The sequence below is a fragment of the Sturnira hondurensis genome, unplaced genomic scaffold (genome assembly GCF_014824575.4).
Source record: "Sturnira hondurensis isolate 20B ecotype Veracruz unplaced genomic scaffold, ASM1482457v3 Scaffold0004271, whole genome shotgun sequence".
NCBI classification, from domain to species: Eukaryota; Metazoa; Chordata; class Mammalia; order Chiroptera; family Phyllostomidae; genus Sturnira; species Sturnira hondurensis.
This window is the reverse complement of record NW_028076902.1, coordinates 6,904,968-6,927,989: the sequence shown is the minus strand read 5'-3', so window position 1 is coordinate 6,927,989 and position 23,022 is coordinate 6,904,968. Positions and strand designations below refer to the sequence as shown.

General features: G+C 39.3%; 1 pseudogene; it reads right to left on the bottom strand.

Moving 5' to 3' along the window:
- Positions 1-9,056: 9,056 nt before the first annotated feature.
- Positions 9,057-18,559, bottom strand: LOC118986467 (lethal(2) giant larvae protein homolog 1-like; annotated as a pseudogene).
- Positions 18,560-23,022: the final 4,463 nt, after the last annotated feature.

Genomic DNA, 23,022 nt, shown 5'->3' with positions numbered 1-23,022 from the left:
AATACACACAAGAAACACCTAAACACAGGAGTCACATAATCATTGCCTAGGTGGAATTGAATATACTACTTATATGGTTGTGATGTGAAAATTGGTCTGAGTTGTTGAGTAGTTATACTTAAGCATATGCTTTCAACTCTATAAAACCCGGGTAAGTAATATCAATCTGAGGGAAAAGAAGAGCTCTTTGCATTTCTTTACACAGTTGGATATCCAGCTGCTCTTGTTTTCATGCTGCAAGAGCATTTCCTTTGCAAACTTGTTAGCTCCTGCATTATTTGGAGCTCTGTTTCTTAAAAGCAGGCAGCATTTAAAAACTACAGGGCAGAACCTATCTGATTCCATGGCTGTCACCAGCAGCTGTTGTGCCCAGCGTCCTCTGAGGAAGGGAGCTGCCCTCTAGCCACCGTGGATACTGTGCGAACACAGCACATCTGCTCTCGACAGTGGCTCACTGCGCTTGTGCGCCTGTGGAGGCCAATGAGCCATTCATGTGCAGTTTGGCAGCTTCAAAATTCACGCATACAGACAGCTGGTGAAATAGTTTGCTAAGTGGTGCACCCCCTTTTCATTCAGCCACCTGGATGACTCTGAGAGGCACAATGTGACCATCACCCTTTAATATATTGCTTGGTAGCCAGCATTGGCCAAAACTTCTTGGGAGTTTTCAAAGGCAATACAGCATGTTCAGTTTTCCTATAGATATCCCAAAGAACTCTTGGTTGTTTCAGCTTAATTGTATCCTTCAAGTGCCTCTGTCCTCTGATCTTAAGCCCTGTTTTATTATCCTATCATTATGCTTCTGCTCTCTCTCTCCAGTGCAGTGAGGTACAGGGACTCTGATACTGAGCATTCATTCCTTTAGTCACTCAGTAAACATCTTAAATCTTAACTCTCACAGATCTCCAATTCTTGATTCACTTTCCCTATTCCTTCCTGTTCTTTTTTTACTTTTCTAGTGACTCTGATTCGTGGGGTTTAGGGGTCTACTCTTCCTGCATTTATTATTTATGACAATGTTTTTCAAGTTCTGTCCCACTCCCCTTTTTCCACCAGGCCAGCCATGCTTTTCTGTATTGCAGTGAATCGTGTAGTCCGTTGTACTCCTTAGAGGTTCCTTGATGCATCCTGGAATGGCAGAAATTAAACTAAAATACAACTTTTTGAAAAGCACAATTCTTATAAAAAAGCAAGCTCCATCTCTACGTATTACTCTCACTTACAGTGATTTACCTAGTAAAGAGCAAGTGGATGATATTTATTGAACGGGACACTTTTTGCTGAAAATACAAGTTACATGACAAAAAGTCTTAAAGATTGTCCAGGTAACTAGAATAATTATCCCACCCTGTAGTTGAATTTAGTGAGTCTAGAAAATTTTAGTGTCAGAAGTGGTGCCCTGAATTAAGCCAATGACTAGTTGAACACTTACTATGTGCTCATTAGAGGGTATACAAAGAAGTGGAAGATATACTTGCCTCCTGTGAGGAACTAGACCTGTACCTGCAACAGGGAATTAATAACACAAAGGAAAGTGGTCAATGAGTCACCGAAGTATTAAGTGCAGTAAGAAAGCAGAAAAAGAATGATTATTGGTAGCTGGGATCATCAGAGAAATACAGAGGTAAAGGGCATTTCCCCATATTTAATTAGACTCTGTTTGGAGCCAGGTAAACTTATTACTTCTGCAGACATCTAACTCCATAGAGAGAAAACTTTTGGATTGTGCTATTCATTATTTCTTCCTTGCTTGAGACAAATTTGTTTTGAGTTATTGTTGGATGTTTTCCTCTTTTTGTGTCTTTTAAATTAAGTGCACATTTGCCCAGTTAATTGCTTATTTGTTTTATTGGAAGATTATGGCAATAAAATTTCTTCTAGGAATTGAAACTTTATTTTGGGTTATATGTTCTTTTTTAAAAATTGTTAATGATGAATTTTATTTATTGTACCCACTTCAGGAAAAAGGAGTTATGGAAGGTCAGGGCACTGTGGTGACAAGGCCAGCTGTCTTAGAAACAGATGGGCCTGAGTTTGAGTCCAATCTTCGTTTTTTTCTAAATTATTTTATTGTTGTTCAATTATAGTTGTCTGCACTTATCCCCCATCATTGCCCCCCAACCCCAGCCAAACCCACCTCCCTCTCTTGCTTCCACCCCTGCCTTGGTTTTGTCCATGTGTCCTTAATAGTTGTTCCTGAAAAACCTTCCAGCATTATCCCCTGCCATCTCTCCTCTGGTTACTGTCAGATTGTTCTTAATTTCAATGTGTTTGGTTATATTTTTTGTATGTTTATTTTATTGGTTAGGTTCCTGTTAAAGGTGAGATCATATGGTATTTGTCCCTCACTGCCTAGCTTATTTCACTTAGCACAGTGCTCTCCAGATCCATCCATGTTGTTGTAAAAGGCATAAGCTCCTTCTTTTTCTCTGCCATGTAGTATTCTGTTGTGTAAACGTAACATAGTTTTTTTATGCACTCATTTGCTGATGGCTACCTAGGTTGCTTACAGCACTTGGCTATTGTAAATTGTGTTGCTATGAACATTGGGGTGCATAGGTTCTTCTGGATTGGTGTTTCAGTGTTCTTAGAGTATAATCCCAGCAATGGAACTATTGGGTCAAAAGACAGTTTCATTTTTAGTTTTCTGAGGAAATTTCATACTGTTTTCCACAGTGGCTGCACCAGTCTGCATTCCCACCAAGAGTGCACTAGAGTTCCCTTTTCTCCAAATCCTCTCCAACACTTGTTTGTTGATTTATTTATGTTGGCCATTCTGACTAGTGTGAAGTGGTATCTCATTGTGGTTTTAATTTGCATCTCTCTGATGGCTAGTGATGCTGAGCATCTTTTCATGTGTTTCTGGGCCCTCTGTATGTCCTCCTTGGAGAAGTGTTTGTTCAAGTCTTTTGCCCATTTTGTAATTGGGTTGTTTGTCTTCCTGGAGTAGAGTTGTATGAGTTCTTTATATATTTTGGAGATTAAACTTTTGTCTGAGTTTAATTAAACTTTTTGTCTAAACATTGGCAAATATGTTTTCTCATATAGTTGGTTCTCTTTTCATTTTAATGCTGTTTTCTTTAGCTGTGCATAAACTTTTTAATTTGATGTAATCCCATTTGTTTATTCTTTCCTTTATGTCCCTTTCTCCAAGGGACATATCAGTGAAAATATTTATGCATGGAATGTCTGAGATTTTTCTGCCAATGTTTTTCTCTAGGATTTTTATGATGTCGTGACTTATATATGTACTTTATGTAATCCTATAAAATGAACCCTTCAAAGTAAATATTAAATAAAACATGTCCTCATTTATCAGATAAAGAAACTGAGGTGAAGGGACTAAATAAATTAAATAAAGTCATATAGCAAGGTTACTAGCAAAGATTGGGTTCATATTTAAGTCTTTTACTCATCTTAAATTTGAATTCAATCTTTGCTAGTAACCTTGCTATATGACTTTATTTAATTTATTTAGTCCCTTCACCTAAGTTTCTTTATCTGATAAATGAGGACATGTTTTATGTAATTTTTATTTTGAAGGGTTCATTTTATAGGATTACATAAAGTACATATATGCCACTTGTGTTTGGTTCATAAAAGGCATCTTATATATACTAGCAATTACTATTATAATATTATCCTTTTAAAATTATCCCAATTCATTTCATATATGTGAGGAGATGTCTGCTGAAAATACAAAAGGGGTCCATAATTTTAGAAAATATTTTAAGGTCATTGAATTAAACCAAAGAATTTTTAAAGTTAATGCTTTTAAAAATTGTACTAGCTAGAGAACATTGTCCTTTTTCATGTTGTTTAGATCTTAATGGTACTTCATGGGTGGTCTGCTGGTTGAGTTTCTTGTCTATTTTTTTAAAAAGAAGGGTATCTATAATTCTTAAAATGGGTATTTTGCCAATTTTCACATGCCTTGTTTTCTCTTCTCAAATCAACATGTCTCAGTATTTATACAATTCAGAATTCAAACAACATTCATTACACTGCTGTCGCTGTACATAAAGACAATCCGAACTTGTTATGCCCCAATATAAAACATGATCCAACTAAGTGAACAGATGTGTTGCATGAGCAAAGCCTCACCATGTTGTTCCTATTTATTGTCTGCCTTGTTTGGAGGGTGTGCCTGGTGCTGTGAGGTGGTGGATAAAGGGTCTTGCAAATTGCATTTATTTAATGAAACATTTTATGCACATCTTGTTCTTCTGTTCTATTGCACTGCCCTTGGGTGACAGAATGGTTTTTAGGAAGTTTGGTTAAACTTGTCAAGCCTTTGAAATGACTTTAAAAATGTTTTGTAGTTATAAAAATAATTGTGTTTATTTCAGAAAATGAAACATGCTTTCTTAATTTTAGAGCTAAGCTAATGAGTTTTTAAAAGGCAGGATGTTCAGCAAAATTCCATCCAGCTTTTAAAATTTACAATGTGTTTTTTCTAATTGTTTTTATGCTGATTTTCTATTCCTTTCTTCACCTTTTCCATATAATAACAATGAGAAAACACTAACACTTGTCTATGGAAAGTAGGCCCAGCATTCTCTACCAACCAGACATCTCCATGAAAATGACATTGAAAAAAGAGGAGCTGTTTGGTAAGACTTCTCCTTGGGCCCTTTCCTCTGTCACTGTTAACCGCTGCGGAAGGGAGATTAGGTTGTCATCAGCACTAATCCCAACGATTTTATTATGAGGTGCTGCAGCCCCATTTCTTAAGGGTTGCTTACTAGTATTTTCAGGATGTGCACTAGGATCTTGAAGGAAAACATCACTTAGATCTACATGGTGCAGGCAGAGATCTCCATTCATTCTTAATAGTAAAAAGATTCTTTTTTTACTATTAATTGAAATTTTAGAAGGGAATGAACTATACATTTTCTATCTGTCTAGCCTGGTTCTGTTAGTAACAAACAATCCCTTCCCATTTTGCTATTTCTAGGAATTAAAGTCCTTTCCCATCTCTCTGATTTTTCTATTGGCCTGTGGTGTGTTTCTGTACTCACGAGAGAAGACAGTTTGTACTAATCAACATTAGTTGTAGCCGACTGGTACTACTCTGTAATGGGGTATGGGGAAATGTAAAGAGCATATACATGGGAATGAACTGCCTGGGTTCAGCTTCTGATTCTGCTACTTATTCCCTGTAGTAATAGACCAGTTCCTAATTTATATTTCCTTACATGTGCAAATAAGGACACCATTTAGTGCCTTCCTCAAAGGGGTATGTTTCAGGACAAGAGCAAAATACCAGCTGCGGTCTCTCCATGTGCTGGGTCTTGCTTAACTTAAAACAATTATGATGCAATGGAAGTTCCAGAAGATGATGAGACAGTCAACAGCCAAAAAGTTTTGGGTGTTTCTTTCAGGGTTTCTATTAAGTATGGTATTGTTCACCCTGCCTTCAGTCTTCTGCCAAAGATGTGATTCTTTTTGTCTGGGGCCAAAAAGACCCTTGAATGGGCTGGTGAGGGTGGCCTTGTAGGTGCCTGACCACAGCCCCATAGTCAAGTTCCATAGTGAGGTCCTGGACTTAGAAGGTAGAGATCTACTGAGAATGAAGCCTGAACTATGGACCCTTAGTGACACGCAACCATAACTTGTATATCACTTGAGGCAGGATCAGAGCTGACATCCAAACACAACTTGTTTTCCTGGTGCAGAAAACCACAGGGCAGAGATTTATTTTTCCTTTTAACTTAATTCCTCAATTGAAACATTAAGAGGCAGGCAAGTATAATTTCAAATTTACAGACAAGGAGGCTTTAAGCAAGAGATTCTGCAGGTATTAACGTTTTCTCCAATCTTTGTGTAATTTATCTTTGGGTAATGGGACATGCATATTTTGCTTCACGTTGCTTACAGTTCTCATTTTTATTAACCCTGTGTATTCTGCATGAGGATATCAGACACTTTACATAAAGTGTTTTTTCATGGTTAAATGAAATTACACATCCCCACCATCTAGCATAGTGCCTGGTCCCTCCTAGTCTCAAAAAATATCAATCCCTCTACCTACCACATTAGAGTTTCAGTTTAAATACCCATAGTAGTAGGTTCTCAAGCTTTCTATCTGCTGTTTCTCCAAGTTCAGTCTTTAAGGATTACAGGTTACTTGACTATAATTTTTATTACGGCACTGTTTCATTTTCAATTTGCTATCTTACAATTTGTCAACTATGCTACAACTGCTACCATGTAAACATTTTGTGTATAACACCTGCTTTAAACAAACTACTTTGTGCTGTTGTGTAGAGAGAAGTTTTTAGATGAGGAAAAAAAACTAGTTAAAAAATAACATATAATACTCTCTCCTGTTTCTAGGAATCTATTACCCATTAATTCCTTCTCTCCCCACCACACCACTTCAAATGCTGCCACGTTAAAGACTTTGTTTAATCACTTCATGTTTGTTTTTCTATGTGAGCTTATATGAATTATACAGTCACCACTCTCATCACTATGAAAGATGAACAGATATTCAATTTGGTAAAAGATCTCCCAGACAGCTTCATTTCTGGTCCTCCTCCCAGATCTAAGAAACACCAGTTTGTAATGAGACTTTCTTTGGACACCAGGCTTTGCTCTTAAAGTAAGTAAAGCCTACGGGCCTTAACTACAAAGCTGGCTGATGTAACATGATTTAGCAGAACACTTTCAGTTCACACAATGCTGTGCTTAAAATGAAAGAATGGGAGTGGCTCTTAGGTTCTTATTTAAATTTTTTTTTTTACGCCTGGTCAGCTCAGTTTCTGTAAGCTTGGTTCCCCTCAGTGTGGGTTAGAACCATGCCTAGTCTTGCACTGCCTGCACCTATGAACTTGTTGAGGCCCCCAGTGTCTCCTCTGGCTGTTCAAGGTAGAGCCCATTTCACTGAAATCTGCAGGCAACACTGGTAATCCTGGCCAGGAGGTGGCCTGAAGACTTGCCTTCCCTCCTCTGGCTATTACTAGTCTCTGTGAAAACCAATTTAGAGAAGAAAGAACTAATTCTAGCTTGATCCCTGAGACTAGAAAGACAACTCTTATTCAGACCAGTGGCATACCTGTAAAAAGCAACATTTTGAAAAGTAAATGATAAATTAAATGACTGTGCATACATTTACAAAAATCTTAAAATCAGATTAAACAGAATTTCTATGATAAACAAGCACAAACACCATCCTAAATTCCCAGATCTGGTAGTCTTATTGATGAGAATAGGTTAGAGTAGCTGAAAAAGATACAGTTGACTCTTTTGGAAAAAGGGAAAGAAAATGAAATAATTTTACGATAACAATTCTATGATTTTTTGAAAACCTAGAATTAAAGACTTAAACAAATGCCTATTACACATAGCAAATGTTTTAAGAAGGTGTGTAACGGCTGAATGTACCTACAGAACTGGTCTCTCCACGTGGGTACTTATTGTAACTCAACCATGGGACAAAATACATTAAAGGTGTTTTGAGGCTGCCAGGAGCACTGAGAAAAAGAGACAGGACTTGGGAAGAAGAGAATGGAGCCAGGGGAAGCATATGGGTTAAAAACAGCTCAAGAAAAGCAATGAGAAAATCGAGGCACAGAGCCTGAAGGCTAGCAGTTTCATGAAGATTATATAGACAGCACTAGAAAATGTATTCTCTAATTTGCAACCTTTTTCTAAGTACCCATTGTGTTCTAGTCATAATGTAAGACTCGGTCTAGGAGAGACATCCCCCTTCACCTAAATGCTTTATAATCTCCAAGGGAAAGAAGAACATTTGAATAAAAGAGGGATGTGAAGCCATGCAGTGTCATGGCAGATGGAGGATATGGAAGATGATGGCCCAGGGGGGTCCCTGGGAAGAAGTAAGCATTAAACGAGAGCAGGAAAAGCTTCATAGAGAATACAAAAGGAAATCTAATGGAATGTAACCTTCAGGAAATCAGCCAAGAGGTTTGCATGCATCTAAAGACTCAACATATCATGATAAATCAATCTTGGATTAAGCGAGTAAGGCAAAAGAGATTCTGAGCGCTCCTGAGTCATGCTCCTCTATATTCCATGAGAAGTACAGTGGAAGGAAATTCAGAAGGCAGCCAGGGAAATATTTTTATGGGTAGTTAAAGTCCAGAAACTGAGATTGGCCCAAAGAAGTTTCCATATAAGAGACCACTTGGAGGTTATTTAAACACAGTGATTCTCAGCTGTAATTATGTATTAGAACCACCTGGGGAGCTTTATGAGATTATTTTCATAACTGAATCCTTCTCCTAGAGATTCAGGGGAAGGGCTTAGGCATATTATAAAGGTTCTTCCAGTGGTTCCAAGGTGCAATCATATAGAATCACAGATTTAGAATAGTTTGTCAGCAATATAAAAGAGGAGAAAGATCCCCCTCACATACAGACTGGGTCAGTGGTTTTCAGATTCAAGCATGCATTGCCATTACCTACACACTAAAACAGGTTGCTGGATCCAGCTCTCAGATTTTCTGATTCATTAGGTCTCATGTGAGGTCCAGGTGTTTGAGTTTCTCACTCACTTTCAGGTGATACTAATTGATACTAAAATTGCTGGTCCGCATTTTCAGAACTACTACTAGACTAGGTCTTGTGAAGGAGGAAGAAGCATTTGCAAGTTGAGGTAATATAGGCATGGTGAGCTCACTAGCTGGGCCCTGGTCTGGCTGGTGTGACAGCTGAAGGAACAGCAGTTGTGATCAGTGCAATGTATGATCTAGAACCTTGCTACTTAAACAGTGGCCACTAGACCAGCAGCATAGGCATCACCTGGGTGCTTGTTAGAAAACTAGATCTCAGGCCCCAGGTATCCTCTCCCCATGACACTTAGCCCCCAAGGTAGCCAACTGCCTGTAGAAAGAGCCAATATGAATCTTGCCCAGAACATCTGGGCTGTCTGGGACCCACTTCCTGAGGCCAGTTGGCAGGTCTCGGCATAGTCCTCACAGGCCCACAGGTTAGCAGGTGTGGGTCTATGCAAAGGGCCAGATAGGAGCCAGGGGTTCTGGATTCCACTTCTGAGCAGGCCAGGTGTTGGTCTGATAGTTCTGGCTTTCCTCACCTGATTAAGATGGCACAGCGTTGAGTATAGTTTTCTATCAGGTTCCTCAGATTCTTCTGAAGAGCCTAGGAAATCCTTCATGTCCTCCACCATGATGTCCCCTATTGTGTCTAGCATGGCCTTAAGTGACTCCGAATGTCAGCTCCCTCACTATAGACAGGATCAGGGCTTCCATCATGACACCGTGGGGGCCAGGACAAGGCTGGGAGTCTCATTAAGCCTGGCTCAACTTGGGCAACTCTGAGAGCCTGTAGCTCCCATGGCAGACATCACTGGGCTTATGGATGGAGAAGTGTTCAAACTATGATGGGGAAATTAAGCAAAATTAAGTAAAAACTCTGGCCTTGACAATGCTGATGTCCTCCTTCTGGATACAGAAGTAATATACCTACGGTCAAAGGCCAGGCACTTTGCCCAGTTGGTGAGGCTGGAAAGACAGGTCTCTGAACATTCCTCATAGGGCATGCTGACACAGGTGGCCAGTGCCCCCTTATGCACAGAACAGCCATCATGGGCTGTCAGCTTGAACTTGGTCTCAATGCTCACCTTGGGCAGTGTGAACACTTGGAACTACTACTAAGATGTGGTGAACTCCATGTGGCTGCCCAGCTTCTTGGGTGCTTACCCCAGATCCCACAAGACCTCATATGGCTCAACAGCAGGTGGTTGAGCTCATGCAATCCTGTGAGGGCACCCCCAGACAGGCACATGGTATGTCAGCTACCCCTGCTTTCCCAGCACCACCTAGTCCTCTGACTACTCTGGCCACTTCTTGCCTCCCTCACCTGCTGAACATAGATGAACAATGGAGCCCAAGTTTGTACCCCATGGTAGGACCATGGTGGATTTCTAGAAGGAACATGTCAGTGAAGTAGAGGCAGCACATGATATCTGAGGAGCTGTCTCCAAGCAGGGCTGATGCCATGCTGCACCAGCATTATCTCTATGTCCTGGAGACAAGACTGCTCCATCAAGTGCATGTTGGCCCCCTGCAACTTGCTGTTGGCATTAGCAATCCGCTTCTTGCCCAAGACTTGGCTTTTTTGGATGTGTGAGAAAGACTGGTGCAGAAACTTTCCTAGTGCCTTTATCCAGGAGAGCAGCCCCTCTGTAGCCAGGAAGTCATTGGTCAGAACAGGGGTCCCAAGCTGGTAGTCAAAGGGGCCAAAGCTGTGACTGGTGCCAAAGGCCATGGGGCTCTGCTCAGCGTGGAGTGTGCTGGCAGTGACAGCCGCAGGTTTTAGGCACTGAACCAGGCCTTGTGCAAAGGCTCAGTGGCTCTGGGCCCTTACAGATGTTGCCCTTGTGGTCCTGAAGAATGCCCACGCTGGCCATACTGACGCCTGCTCTGAGGCACATCACTTAGCTCTGGCACCAGCATCCCTTCTGCAGTGCTGGCCACCACCAACAAACTGTGCTGTGGATTTGTAGAGAACCATCCTCTGCACACCAAGGTGGGGACCTTCTTTGTGGAGGTAGAAGCAGCCTGCCTTGCATAAGGGCAGCCAGTCTTCCTTGATAGCCTGGGCCAGGATGTCAGCCTGCTGGCAGCTAGTACAGTAGGGCAGCGCCACCCTGGAGGCATTGCAGAGCTGCCCATTGCCGTCCTCACGGTTAGTCAGTAGCAGTCCTCACTGTGATGGCTCCTGGGCCAAGTTCTGGCCTGGTGATGAGCATGCTTAAGGAGCTGAATGCTGGCTGGAGTCTCTGCTGCTTGCCAGGGCTCACAGTGGGGGGCCACATCCTGGCAGGGTCATTGGTGATGTGGGCTAAGCAGGTAATAGTAGATGGGTACTCTGTTTTAATGCTGAACATCTACAGGAGAATAATTTTTCTAGTCCATAACCATACCACTTTTCAACACATGGTGAAGCAATAACATCCAAATATGCTGGGCACTCAGTGAGCACTGGGCATATTCTTTATTTGAAACAAAAGTTAGGTATGAAGAAAGTTGTCTTGACTAGAGTCGCCAAGACTCAGGAAATAGGAAGATAATGCAGCTACACTTAAGGAACATCCGTATACTCAGCTGGGAAGGGAAGGGACAGCAGAAGCAGGGAAGATGACACAGGGAATGACAAAACCATATGGGTCTCACTTGCTTAATTAGAAGATGTGCTTTGCCAGGATGAATATGCAAAACCAATCCTCTGATATTCCACTGGGTTTCTCCATATCTCTTCCACGATATTGTCTTCTCCCTATTTCCCCCAGGTTGGGGTTGAATTGACCCCTTACTCACAACCTTGTTTCAGACGTTTTCAATGTAAATCTATCAGAGCATCTACTAACATGTTAAAATTTACCTCACTTGTTTAAGCAAATTTTTTTTCACCAAATAGGTCATAAGCCCTTTAGTAGATGTCTGTAAGCATTTGTTGAATGGTTAGACATTTAACATAGAAAAAAAGAGGGAATCACTGCTTTGGGGAAAATATACTGTGAATTAAAAATATCATGAAAATCCATACATAAAAATTATAGATATATGTATATAGAGAGATAAAATAAATATGGCAAAATATTAAGAGTGGTTGAATCTAGGTGAAAGGAATGAGGTTGTTCATTGTGTTTTTCTTTTACCTAATCTCTAGCCTAAAATTTTAACATTAAAAAATTAAAAAATATACATTTGAAATAGTCCTTGTAATTGAGAGCTACCTTTTAAAATACGTTAAAATAGGAAACATGAATTTCTATTATTTTTATAAATTTTGCAAAATATAATATATTTTTCTTAGGTACACTTTCATTTCTGATAAAATTTAGGATTGCTTTTATATTGGGCAAGTATCTTTGAAGCCTAAATAAACTACTTGCACATTACTGATCAAAAGCTTTTATTATTAAAAAAGTGTTGGTTTGGTAGAATTATTCAAATTGTATGTTTATGCATGTTTACTTATCTAAATTTGAACTTACTCACTAATATCACTTGGAAAAAAAGCCATACATAATTTTGAAAATTCATTTTGTTTTCCTTAAATTTTCATTTGGTTACTTATAACACTTAGGTGTAAAATGGCAATTTACATGAAAATTGATGGTATTAATTTATCTTTCTGTCATGTGAAGCTTATTCATCACTAGACTGCTAGTAGTTATATAGAATTTTTCTTTTTAAACCTACAAAATGATTTCTAAAATCAAGGCATCTTTGTTTATGTTTGTATTCTTTGCAAATAGCTAGAGTATTTGTAGCTATCTTTGGAATCTTAGCTAGAGAACTTCCTAAGAATATTACAGTAGAGACATTTTTTGCTGTTATTCTCTCTCTATGCAATAGAAAATGTGTTTTATCTCCTACTCCCCGCAAATATGTGAATAATTAATGCATTTGAACTTTCCCCTTAGTTAATTGGGGGAAGGCTACTTTAAAGTATTTCATTGCTTAAAATGTAATGCCATATCTATTGTTAAGCCCACCCTGCCAGAATTTATGGAAATTATAAAGTTGTAATTTACAGAGTCAGTGATGTCCTTTTGGAGGAGAGAAGGCAACTAGAACAGATATCTCGGTAAAAATATGTAGCCAAGGTCTAATTCTCATTGAATATAAAGGTTTGGGTTTTTGTTTTTTTATAACTAGATCTTAACCAAGGAAGATGTTTTGACTCTCAAAAAGTGACTGAACAATCAAAGGAAGCTCCCTATAGATAGCTTATTTTAATAGTTGCTGATGGGCTTATTTTAATAGTTTCGTGCTCCCTTACTCTCAAAAAAGCTTTCCCTTATTTTGTTATTATTTACTTTCCATATGTCTCTCATTATTTCTTGTTTTCGCTCTCATGGAGGACAGCCAGCTAACTTCTTCCTTATATTAACTTGAAAATGTTCATTTAGCATTGATTGAGCACTGTTACTTGTCAGGTACTGTTCTTGATGCATGGCATGAGGGAGACAATGAAAATCCCTGTCTTCATTAGGCTTACACATTCATGAGGGGAGCACAGAAGATAATGCAATAGTCATGGTTAAAAGTAAATTCTCTGGCGTCATGGAAAGAGGTAAATGCTATGGGGAAAATAATGTAAAGGGAATTACTAGTGTGAATGTGTGTGTGTGTGGGCAGGAGTGTTGAAGTGTGGCTTGCAATTTTTAAATAGGTTGTTCAGGGTGGATCTCACTTGAGGTAATGAGATTGAAGCAAAAGCTCCATGAGGCAGGAGGCAGGACATGCCTGGCATGTTCCAAGAACATCAGCATGGGCAGAGTGAGATGAGAGAGAGAGATGGGAGATGAGTGCTCTTTACCCTGAAGGAAGTGCGAAACCATTGGGGAGGTTAAAAGGACAACTATGGCTGCTGGTTTGAGAATAACCTGGGGGAGGAGTCAAGAGAGAAGCAGAAGACCAGTTAGTTTATTATTCTAGGGGGAAGATGGTAGTGGGTTGGACTAGAGTATTAACAGTGGAGGTGGTGAGAGGTTGTGGGACTGTAAATGCACTTTGAAGATAAAGCCAACAGGGCTAGCTGATGAACACAATATGGAGTGTAAGTAAAGAAAGAAGACAATTACTAGGTTATTAAAATGTTCCTTTGGACTTCCTTCTGCAAGCCTTAATTATCCTCACAGATTCTCCTTATGCTTGTAGGAAATGTTTACAAATTTTTAACACTTCCTATGCCTGTTTTCTGAAAATATTCTCTTTTTTTCTTTACATTCTGTTAAAAAGTTCATAATAAGTGTAGGAAAACAATTCCCATGAAGGTCTTACACAAGGGTAATAAAAAGGAAACTGTTACACTTTATAAAAATCTGGAAAGAGGTAAACTCCATGTTCTCTGACAGGTAATTGAGGCATAAAAATGGAGGTAGACTTTGTTGGAAATTTCAGTTTTCATGGAAATGACTCTGTATCATTGTGCATTATTAGAAACTATCTCATTCCAATAGGCTGGATAAATACCTGAGTCAGGACTTCTCTTGTGGACCCCAGGTCCAGCCCCTTCATTCTCATCTATGCTGTGACTAATATCATGACCCTCCTGGCTTATGCCCCATCTAATAAAAGTTGTGTCCCAAGTATATTTAATCCCACCTATGAATGATCACGGGAGATTTCTAGTATTCTACACCTGACATATGGTAACTGTAACATCAAACTTTAGTATTTGTTGTCAAAAGTACAGTCATTTTGTAAAACACTTGTTTTGAAACTTGTTTCATGAAAGTGAATAATAAGTTGGAGAACAATTTGAGCAAAACATAAATTTAGTGTGCTTATATACATTTTTTTTCACAAATGAAATCACATAGAAATACACAAAATGCACAGATGCATACAACTCAAACATCTTCCAGCTAGCATTACTTTTTAGTTCATCTTTTCTTATTTTTTACATTTATAAATTTTTCTTCATAAAAATAACACACTTCATTCAACATCCTAGACAAATCTAAGTGTTTTGCTTCAAATCGCTAAGGAGTGCATGCAAATGCAAGCAGGGTCTGTATTTGAAGACCTTACAAGGAAATCACCAGATCCTGCAGAAGCGTCTCCTTTAGGCATTAGTAGTGGTTGGTATAGTGATTTTAAATGTCCCTGCGATTTTTGAAGTCTTCACTTGTTGGGCAAAGTTGTGAGTGCAGACGAGAAAGCCACCAAAGAATTTTTAACAGTGATACAGAAGTTATTTGAAGAAGGAAGCTACACATTGGATCCAATTTTCTTATTTTTTAATTCTCACCTGAGGACATGCTATTGATTTTTAGAGAGGGGAAGGTGGAGGGGAGAGACACAGGGAGAGAAACATTGATGTAACAGAGAAACACCAGTCAGTTGCCTTTTTTATGTGTCCTAACTGGGACCAAACCCACAACTTGTGCATGTGCCCTGACCAGGAATCAAACCCATGAATGACCTTTTGGTTTACCAACCAACTAGGTCACACTGGCCAGGACTGGATCCAATGTTCAATTTTGATGAAACAAGTAGCTATTATGAATGCATGTCTTGAAAAACCTACATCTCAAAGACAGGAAGACAGGTCCCAGAATTTAAGGCTGCTAAAGACTATTCAACTATGATGTCCATGCTGATGCTGAACTGAAAACAGTGAGCCTCACCTATCCATATCTGCTGTTATAAATTTCTAATTTCAGATCAGCTTCCTTCCACAACTTTGCAACAACTCATAAACTTCGCTCTTTCCAGCCCACTTCCAAAGCAAACTTTCAGCCTTTTTCAAAGTAAAATGCCATATTTGTTATTGTAGAATTTATGCATTTCCTAACCATCAGACATGCATGAAACTCTGCAACTCTTTTTATTAGGTCTCTATCTTTTATTCCTGTGGTCACTAAAGTTTTTTTGAGGGTGTTATTTATTTATTTATTTTCACATTTTTTATTGTTGTTCAAGTATAGGTGTCTTCATCGCCCCCCCCCAGTAAAGTTTTTGAGTGTTGTGTCTGTAATCCCATTTTCTCTGTAAGTCAAGTGGGCTTTGCTGCACAAAATGCATAGTGGGATGTCTTAGAATCTTAAAAAATAAGATAATGTGAGATCATACATTATTTGCCTATCTCTGTCCTTCACTTACCTAATATCCCCAAGTTTTATCAATGTAATTGCTAACTGCAGATTTTCCTTCTTTTTTGTGGCTGAATAACATTCTATTATGCATATGTGTGTGTGTGTAAAATTACAATTAGCAATTGTAAATAATGCTGCACTTAACATTGGGGTGCATATAATGATTGGGGTTCAAAAGAATGATTTTGTTTTCTTTGGATAAATACCCAGAACTAGAATTGTATCGTATGGTAGTTTTATTTTACATTTTTTGGGGAACCTCCACAATGTGTTCCATAGTAGCTAAAACAATTTACATTCCTACCAATAGTGCATAAGTGTTTTCTCTACATCCTATTCAGCACTTATTTGTTACCCCTTTTATAATTATTTTTAAAATATATTTTATTGATTATGGTATTACATTTGTCCCATTTCTCCCCCTTCATTCCCCTCCACCCTGCACACCTTCCCTCACCCACATTCCCCCACTTTTAGTTTATGTCCATAGGTTGTACATATGAATTCTTTGGCTTCTCCATTTCCTATGCTACTTTTAACCTCCCTCTGTCTATGTTGTACCTACCACTTATGCTACTCATTCCCTGTACCTTTCTTTCAATTTACTCCCTCCCTCTCCCCTGCTGAAAACCCTCCATGCATCCTCCATTTCTGTGGTTCTGTTCCTGAAATAGTTGTTTATTTACTTTGTTTTTGTTTTTATTTTAGATTTTGTTGTTGATAGTTGTGAGTTTGTAGTCATTTTACTGTTCATAGTTTTGGTCACCTTCTTTTTCTTAGATAAGTTCCTTTAACATTTCACATAATAAGGACTTAGTGATGATGAACTCCTTTAACTTAATCTTATCTAGGAAGCACTTTACCTGCTCTTCCATTCTAGATAATAGCTTTGCTGGGCAGAGTAACCTTGGGTGTAGGTCCTTGCCTTTCAACACTTGGAATACTTCTTCCCAGCCCTTCTTGCCTACGAGGTTTCTTTTGAGAAGTGAGCTGATAGTCTTATGGGAATGCCTTTGTAGGAAACTGGCTCCTTTTCTTTTGCTCCTTTTAAGATCCTCTCTTTTTTAAAAAAAATCTTGGCCAATATAATTATGATGTGCTTTGGTCTGTGCTTCCTTAGGTCCAACTTTTTGGGGACTCTCTGAGCTTCCTGGACTTCCTGGAAGTCTATTTCCTTCACCAAATTGGGGAAGTACTCCATTAGTTTTTCAATTAAGTTTTCAATTTGTTGCTTTTCCTCTTCTCCTTCTGGCATCCCTAAGATTTGGATGTTGGAATGTTTAAAGTTGTCCTGGAGATTCCTAAACCTCTCCTCATTTTTTTGAATACTCGTTTTTTTCATTGTTTTGGTTGACTGTTTATTTCTTCCTTTCACTCCAAATCGGTGACTTGAGTCCCAGTTTCCTTCCCATCACTGTTGGTTCCCTGTATATTTTTCTTTATTTTACTTTTCATAGCCTTAACTTTTTCCTCTACTTTGCGACCAATTCTATAAGCTTCCTGATTACCAGTGTTTTGAACTCTGCATCTTGATAGGTTGGCTATCTTTTCATTGTTTAATTGTATTTTTTTCTGGAGTTTTGATCTGTTCTTTCATTTGGTCCATATTTTTTTTCCCTCTAGGCATGCCTGTTATATAGTAAGGGGAAGAGCTTTAGGTATTGGTCAGGGCTGGGCAACCCACATCATTGCACTGTGGTGCTGTATGTGGGGGAGCAGTCCAACAGGGAACAATGCCACTTGTTTAGCTCTCCACTGGCTTTCAGTAACTTCTGCCACTACCCAGAAGTAAATTGGGCCCTTCTGGTGCTGATTCCCAGGTGGGTGGGTTGTGTATGTTCTAGAACCCTGTGGGTCTCTCCAACAAAGTCTACTGTGAGGCTGGGAGTTTCTCCAGCCCCCACAACTCTCACAGGTTTTTTTTGTCAGAGATTTTGAGGCTTTATTTCCCCATGCCAGAGACCTGGGTTGTGTGGTTTGTCTCATTCCCCAGTTGTTCCTTCCTGTTCATCTGCATGCAAATATGGGACCACTCACTTTACCAGTCATGCCTTGCGTGGTCCTCCAGCTGCCTTCTTGGTGTGAGTCCTCTCCACCCCATCTGCCAGCCTCTGCCCTTCCCACAGGTCTGGATGAATGTTTATTCTTTAAGTCCTTGGTTGTCGGACATCCATATAGTTAAATTTTCTGGCAGTTCTGGTTGTTTTTTGTTTTTAAATTTGTTGTTGTCCTTTTGGTGGCGCGTGGAGGCACAGTGTATCTACCTACTCCTCTATCTTGGCTGGAAGTTCCCATTTCTTATCTTTTTTATGATAGCCAGTCTAATAGATGTGAGCTAATATCTCATTGTGGTTTTGATTGCATTTACCTAATGATTAATGATGTGGAGCTTGTGGGACTGGAAGTTGCACTGGGTGAGTGAGTGAGTGAGTGGTAAGTGACTATAAAGGCCTGAGACTTTTTGAATACCACTGTAGACTTTATAAATACTGTGCACTTTGGCTACATTAAATTTGTAAAAATTTCTGTAATAAATTAACCTCAGCTTGTTTTAGCATTTGTACTTAATAAGTATTGTAATTTTTAAAAACTTTGACTCTTTTGTCCTAACACTTAGCCGAAAACACAAAGGCATTGTACGACTGTACAAAAATATTCTCTCTCTTTGTATCCTTTTAATATAAGCTTTTAATTTTTAAAAATATGTAGATTTTTTTTTACTTTGAAAACTTTGTTAGTAATGAAGACAAAAACACGTATCATCCTAAGCCTACACAGTGACAGGATCATAAAATTCATTCTCTTCTACCTTCACATCCTATCTCACTGGAAAGTGTTCAGAAGCAATAACATGCATGGTACTGTCATCTATGACAACAATACCTTTTTCTGGAATACTTCCTAAAGGGCCTACTTGATTATCTTGACGAGGTGTCACTGTTTTCAGAAATATGTCCATGGTGGTTTACTTGGTTTGTTTAATAGAATTATCTATAAGCAGATAGTGCACCATGAACATTCCTTTGTATTGGTGAAAACTTTTTGTAGTAGGGGGTCTCTTTAAACTTTTAAAAGATTAAAAGTTTTTAAACTTTCAAAGAAGCTTACTGAGGTTTGCACAAGCATATGCTGAACACTTCACTGTGAAGTTTCTTGGGGTTCTGCTTTTTCTTCTCATGCTGTTTCCTTTTCTTTTGCCTCTTCTTCAGCTACACATTTCTGTTCCAGTTCCAACAAGTCGTCATTAACCAGTCCCTCAGAACCACCGCTAGGAGTTCCTGGTGCTATCCTCATCCATATCCTTGTTAAAGTTGTTTGCCATTGCAACCACAGCCTTGCTGATGTTTTATGGTGGTATTCTTTGACTCCTTTATTGTATTCTTTCATGTATCTCCTGTAAATTTTTCTTTTGTGGTAACTGTAAGGATTACATAAAACACCTTATAATTATAAAATATAACTTTTAGCTGATAACTTTGATAGCATACAAAACTTTATATTTTTAGTTTTTATCCCTTCATCTTTTAGGTTATTGATGTTACCATAAATATCATTTTTATATTGTATATCTATAACAAATTATTATAGCTATAGTTAATTTAGTATTTGTTTTTTAACTTTTAAATTAGAGTTATTAGTGATTTATGTATCACCATTATAATATTAGAGAATCTGTCTTTGATGAGCATTACAGAGTCATATTTTTATGATGTAATTTGCATCTTCTCATTTTAGGTTGTAAAGTGTCCTTAAATATATTTTTGTGGCAGATGATTAAGTCTCTAGTTTTTTGTTTTTTGATTATTCCATTTTTGGAGGGAAAATTTTATCTCTTCTTTATTTCTAAAGAACAGATTTGCCAGGTTTAATATTCTTGGTTGACTGCTTTTTTTCCCTTTAAATATTTTGAATATATCATCCTGCTCTCTCCTGACCTGCAAAGTTTCTGCTGACAAATTTCCTGATGTTAATGGGGGTTCCCTTGCATGTAGCAAGTCACTTTTCTCCTGCTGCTTTCAAAATTCTCTTTCTCTTTGCCTTTTGGTAATATAATCATTATGTATCTAAGTGTAGCCATTTTCAGGCTCAATTTTTTTGGGATCCTTTGAGCCATATGAATTTGAATGTCCATTTTTCTACCCATGTGTGGGAAGTTTTCATCCATTATTTCTTAAATATTTCCTGTCCCATTTTTTCTTTTCTTCTTTCAGGATTTCCATAATACATATATGAGTTCTTTTGATGGCTTTTTATAAGTTCTGTAGGGTTTCTTCACTCTTTTTTATTTTTCAACTGATTTATCTTTGAGTTCACTGATTCTTTTTTGTGCTGGATTGATTCTGTTCTTGAAGCTGTCTTTTGAATTCTTTAGTGCGGTCATCAGTTATTACATTCTTTAGCTGTAGGATTTTTTTTCAAAATAACCTGAACATTTCTCTCTGCCTGTACAGCTATTATCCTGCTGTAAATCACCATCATCTTTCACCTGTATTATTTTATTATTTTAAAAATTTTATTTATTTATTTTTAAAGAGAGGGGAGGGGAGGGAGAAAAAAAGGGAGAGAAACATCAATGTGTGGTTGCTCCTCACATACCCCCACCAGGGACCTGGCCCACAACTCAGGCATGTACCCTGACTGGGAATCGAACCTGCAACCCTTTGATTCATAGTCTGGCACTCAATCCACTGAGTCACACCAGCCAGGGTGGATTTTTTTGATTGTTTTTATTTTTTGTAGTATTTCTCATTTTGCTCATGCATTGTTTTCCTAATTTTATTTAGTTGTCTATGTATTTTTGTAGTTCTCTGAACTCTTTTAGAAGAATATTCTTAATTCTTTTGTCAGACAGTTCATAGATCTTCATTTCTTTGGGTCAGTTATTGGTGCTTTATTTGTCCTTTGGTGGTGTTATGTTTACCTGATTTTCTATAATCTCCGTTTTGTTGCATTGGTATTTGCACATCTTCCAGGCTTTATGGATTAATTTTGGTAGGGAATGATCTTCACTATTCAACTCAGCTTGGAATAATGGATTGGTCAGCTGTTAATGTTCATGGGCATGTGGGGTTTGGGCAAAACCACTGCACACACTCTGAGGTTGGGGTGGTGTGGAGAGCTGCCATGGGTGGGGTTCTGTGGTTGGATGGGTCTACTTGCTTGGATCTGCATTCAAAGTAATCTGCCAGTTGGGATCCCTGGTTGGGTGTGGCTGTGGTCTGGTGGGACCACTACTTGGATTCCGCAGTCCCCTTTGGTCTGGTGAGGTTACAGGCTGTAGTCCTTTGCAGAGTGGTGACCAGTATCACCACTGATCACCACTGGATTCTGGGACTGGGAAGGGCTGCAGGCTGTGCTCTCCATTGCTCTTTGTGTGGGACCTCAGGCTGAATAGATAGTGCTGTTGGTTGTACTCTGTGTTCAGGCAGGGCCACAGGCCAGGCAAGTTTCATGACTGGATGGGGCCTCAGGCTGTGTCAGAACAGCCTGTGATGAGGGAGCAGGAGGTCTATAGGTCGTATTCTGAAATTGACAGGACCACAGACTGGAGTTCGCAATTTGGTAGGTCACTGGCTATGAGGTCATGTTCTCAGGTTACATGGGCTCTACATGTATGCCCCACAGTTGGGTGGGGTCAGAGATTATGTTCTATGATTGGGTATGGTCGCTGTCTACAATCCTTGGTTGGGTAGGGCTGCAGGCTATACTCTGTAATTGGTCTGGGTTACTGTCTAGAATTTGACTGGGAAAGGCCACAGTCTCTGTTCAACAACCAGGCAGGGCTTTATGCTGGGTTCTATTGCTGAGTGGGGTTTTAGCCTGGGCTCCACAGTCAGGCATTACCAAGACTGCTCATGGTCACTGTGTGGGCTCCCTGGTTATGCAGAGCAAGAGGCTATGCTCGACATTTGGGCAAGGCCACTGGTTTGGCTCCTTGCCCAGGAAGGCTGTAGGATGTGCTCTGTGGCTGCTGGGCATTTGTGTTCACACTTCCTAGTAGGGTAGGACTGGGGCCTGTGCTTTGTAGTTGTATTGGACTGCAAGTTTTCACTCTTGCCCAAGTGGGGCATAAGATGTGCTCCACAGCTAAGTACAGTCTTTTGGCTGGAGCTTCAAATCAAGTAGAACTATCAACTGACCTCCCTGGACAGATGGGATCATTAGCTTGGCTCTGAATATGGGCAGAACTGCTGGCTCCACTCAGCACTAAGGCAAGCAGGGACATAGTCTACCAGCTTTGAATGATGGTTGTGGCTTCTTCTCCATCTCTATCTGATCACCAGTGGGTTGAGTTCCACAGGTTCCCTCCGTGATCTCGTGAGATGAGACTGCAGTGAGCCTCCCAGCAATCATTCCTCAATGCTGGGGAAGCTGATAGCCACCTTGGGTTTTCTTTTTCTCACAGAAAAGGCTGTCAGCTGAGAAGAGGGGGGCTCAGGTATTGGGTAGCTTGAGGGACAGCCAATGCAGTCAAAGTGGAACCACTCTCCTTACTGTTTTCACAGGGTCCTTTCTGGTCTCTGTTGGCCAGAGGTACACTTTAGCCTCACCTCTCTGGGTTTTGGATTTTTACAATGGTGACTTGTCTATAGATAGTTGCCAGTTGTTTTTCTTGTGAGAGTGATTTATATCAGGAATGACTTATGCTGCTGTCTTGATTATGCCACTGTATCTAATTATATTATTTTAAGTGCTCTAGCTGATATTCCTAACATCTGGGTCATATCTGAGTCAATTTTGGTTGATCGCTTTATCTTTTTGACAGTGTGTTTCCATTTTTCTTACTTCTTTGAAAGCTAGTCATCTTGGGTAAGACAGTTGAGAGACTGTAGTAAATATTCATGATCAAAGATGGCATGCCATTTACCTTGGCAGCCTTTCTCTGTGTGTGTGTTCGGGGGTGGTCAGTCTGGTTAGAACTTGAGCAAGTTTGGTTTTTGTTATTGCTCTGGGTATTATCTGTGCACCACAGTTCTTAAAACTCTTTCAATCTTACTTGTGCTTACAATGGTGATGATGTTCAGAGAAGCTTCCTCCACATCTGTTGAAACCTCAAGTTTCTCTTTCCTTTGTTACTGTGCATTAGGAAGCATCTCTCTCCATATTCTCTCCTCCTCCCTCCCGTAAACTGATGTTACTTGCTACTTAGTACTTGGTAGCCTGATGATAAGGCAGGAGTTGTGTCTCTGAGTCTCAAGGTTGGGGCCATCTCAGTGACCTTGCCTATCTTTTTAAAGTAATAGACTTTTAATAGTTTGGGCCAGGATATTGTCTTGCCCCTATCCTAGGGTTAAAGGGTATTTTTATGATCTCTTCCTTTACTGCAGTAGGTATTAACTTGTGGCTGGGGCAAAAGGTTTTGCTGGCCTTCCCAGAAAATTAAGTCTTTAGTTCCCAGGGGAAGATAACAGTAGAATGTTC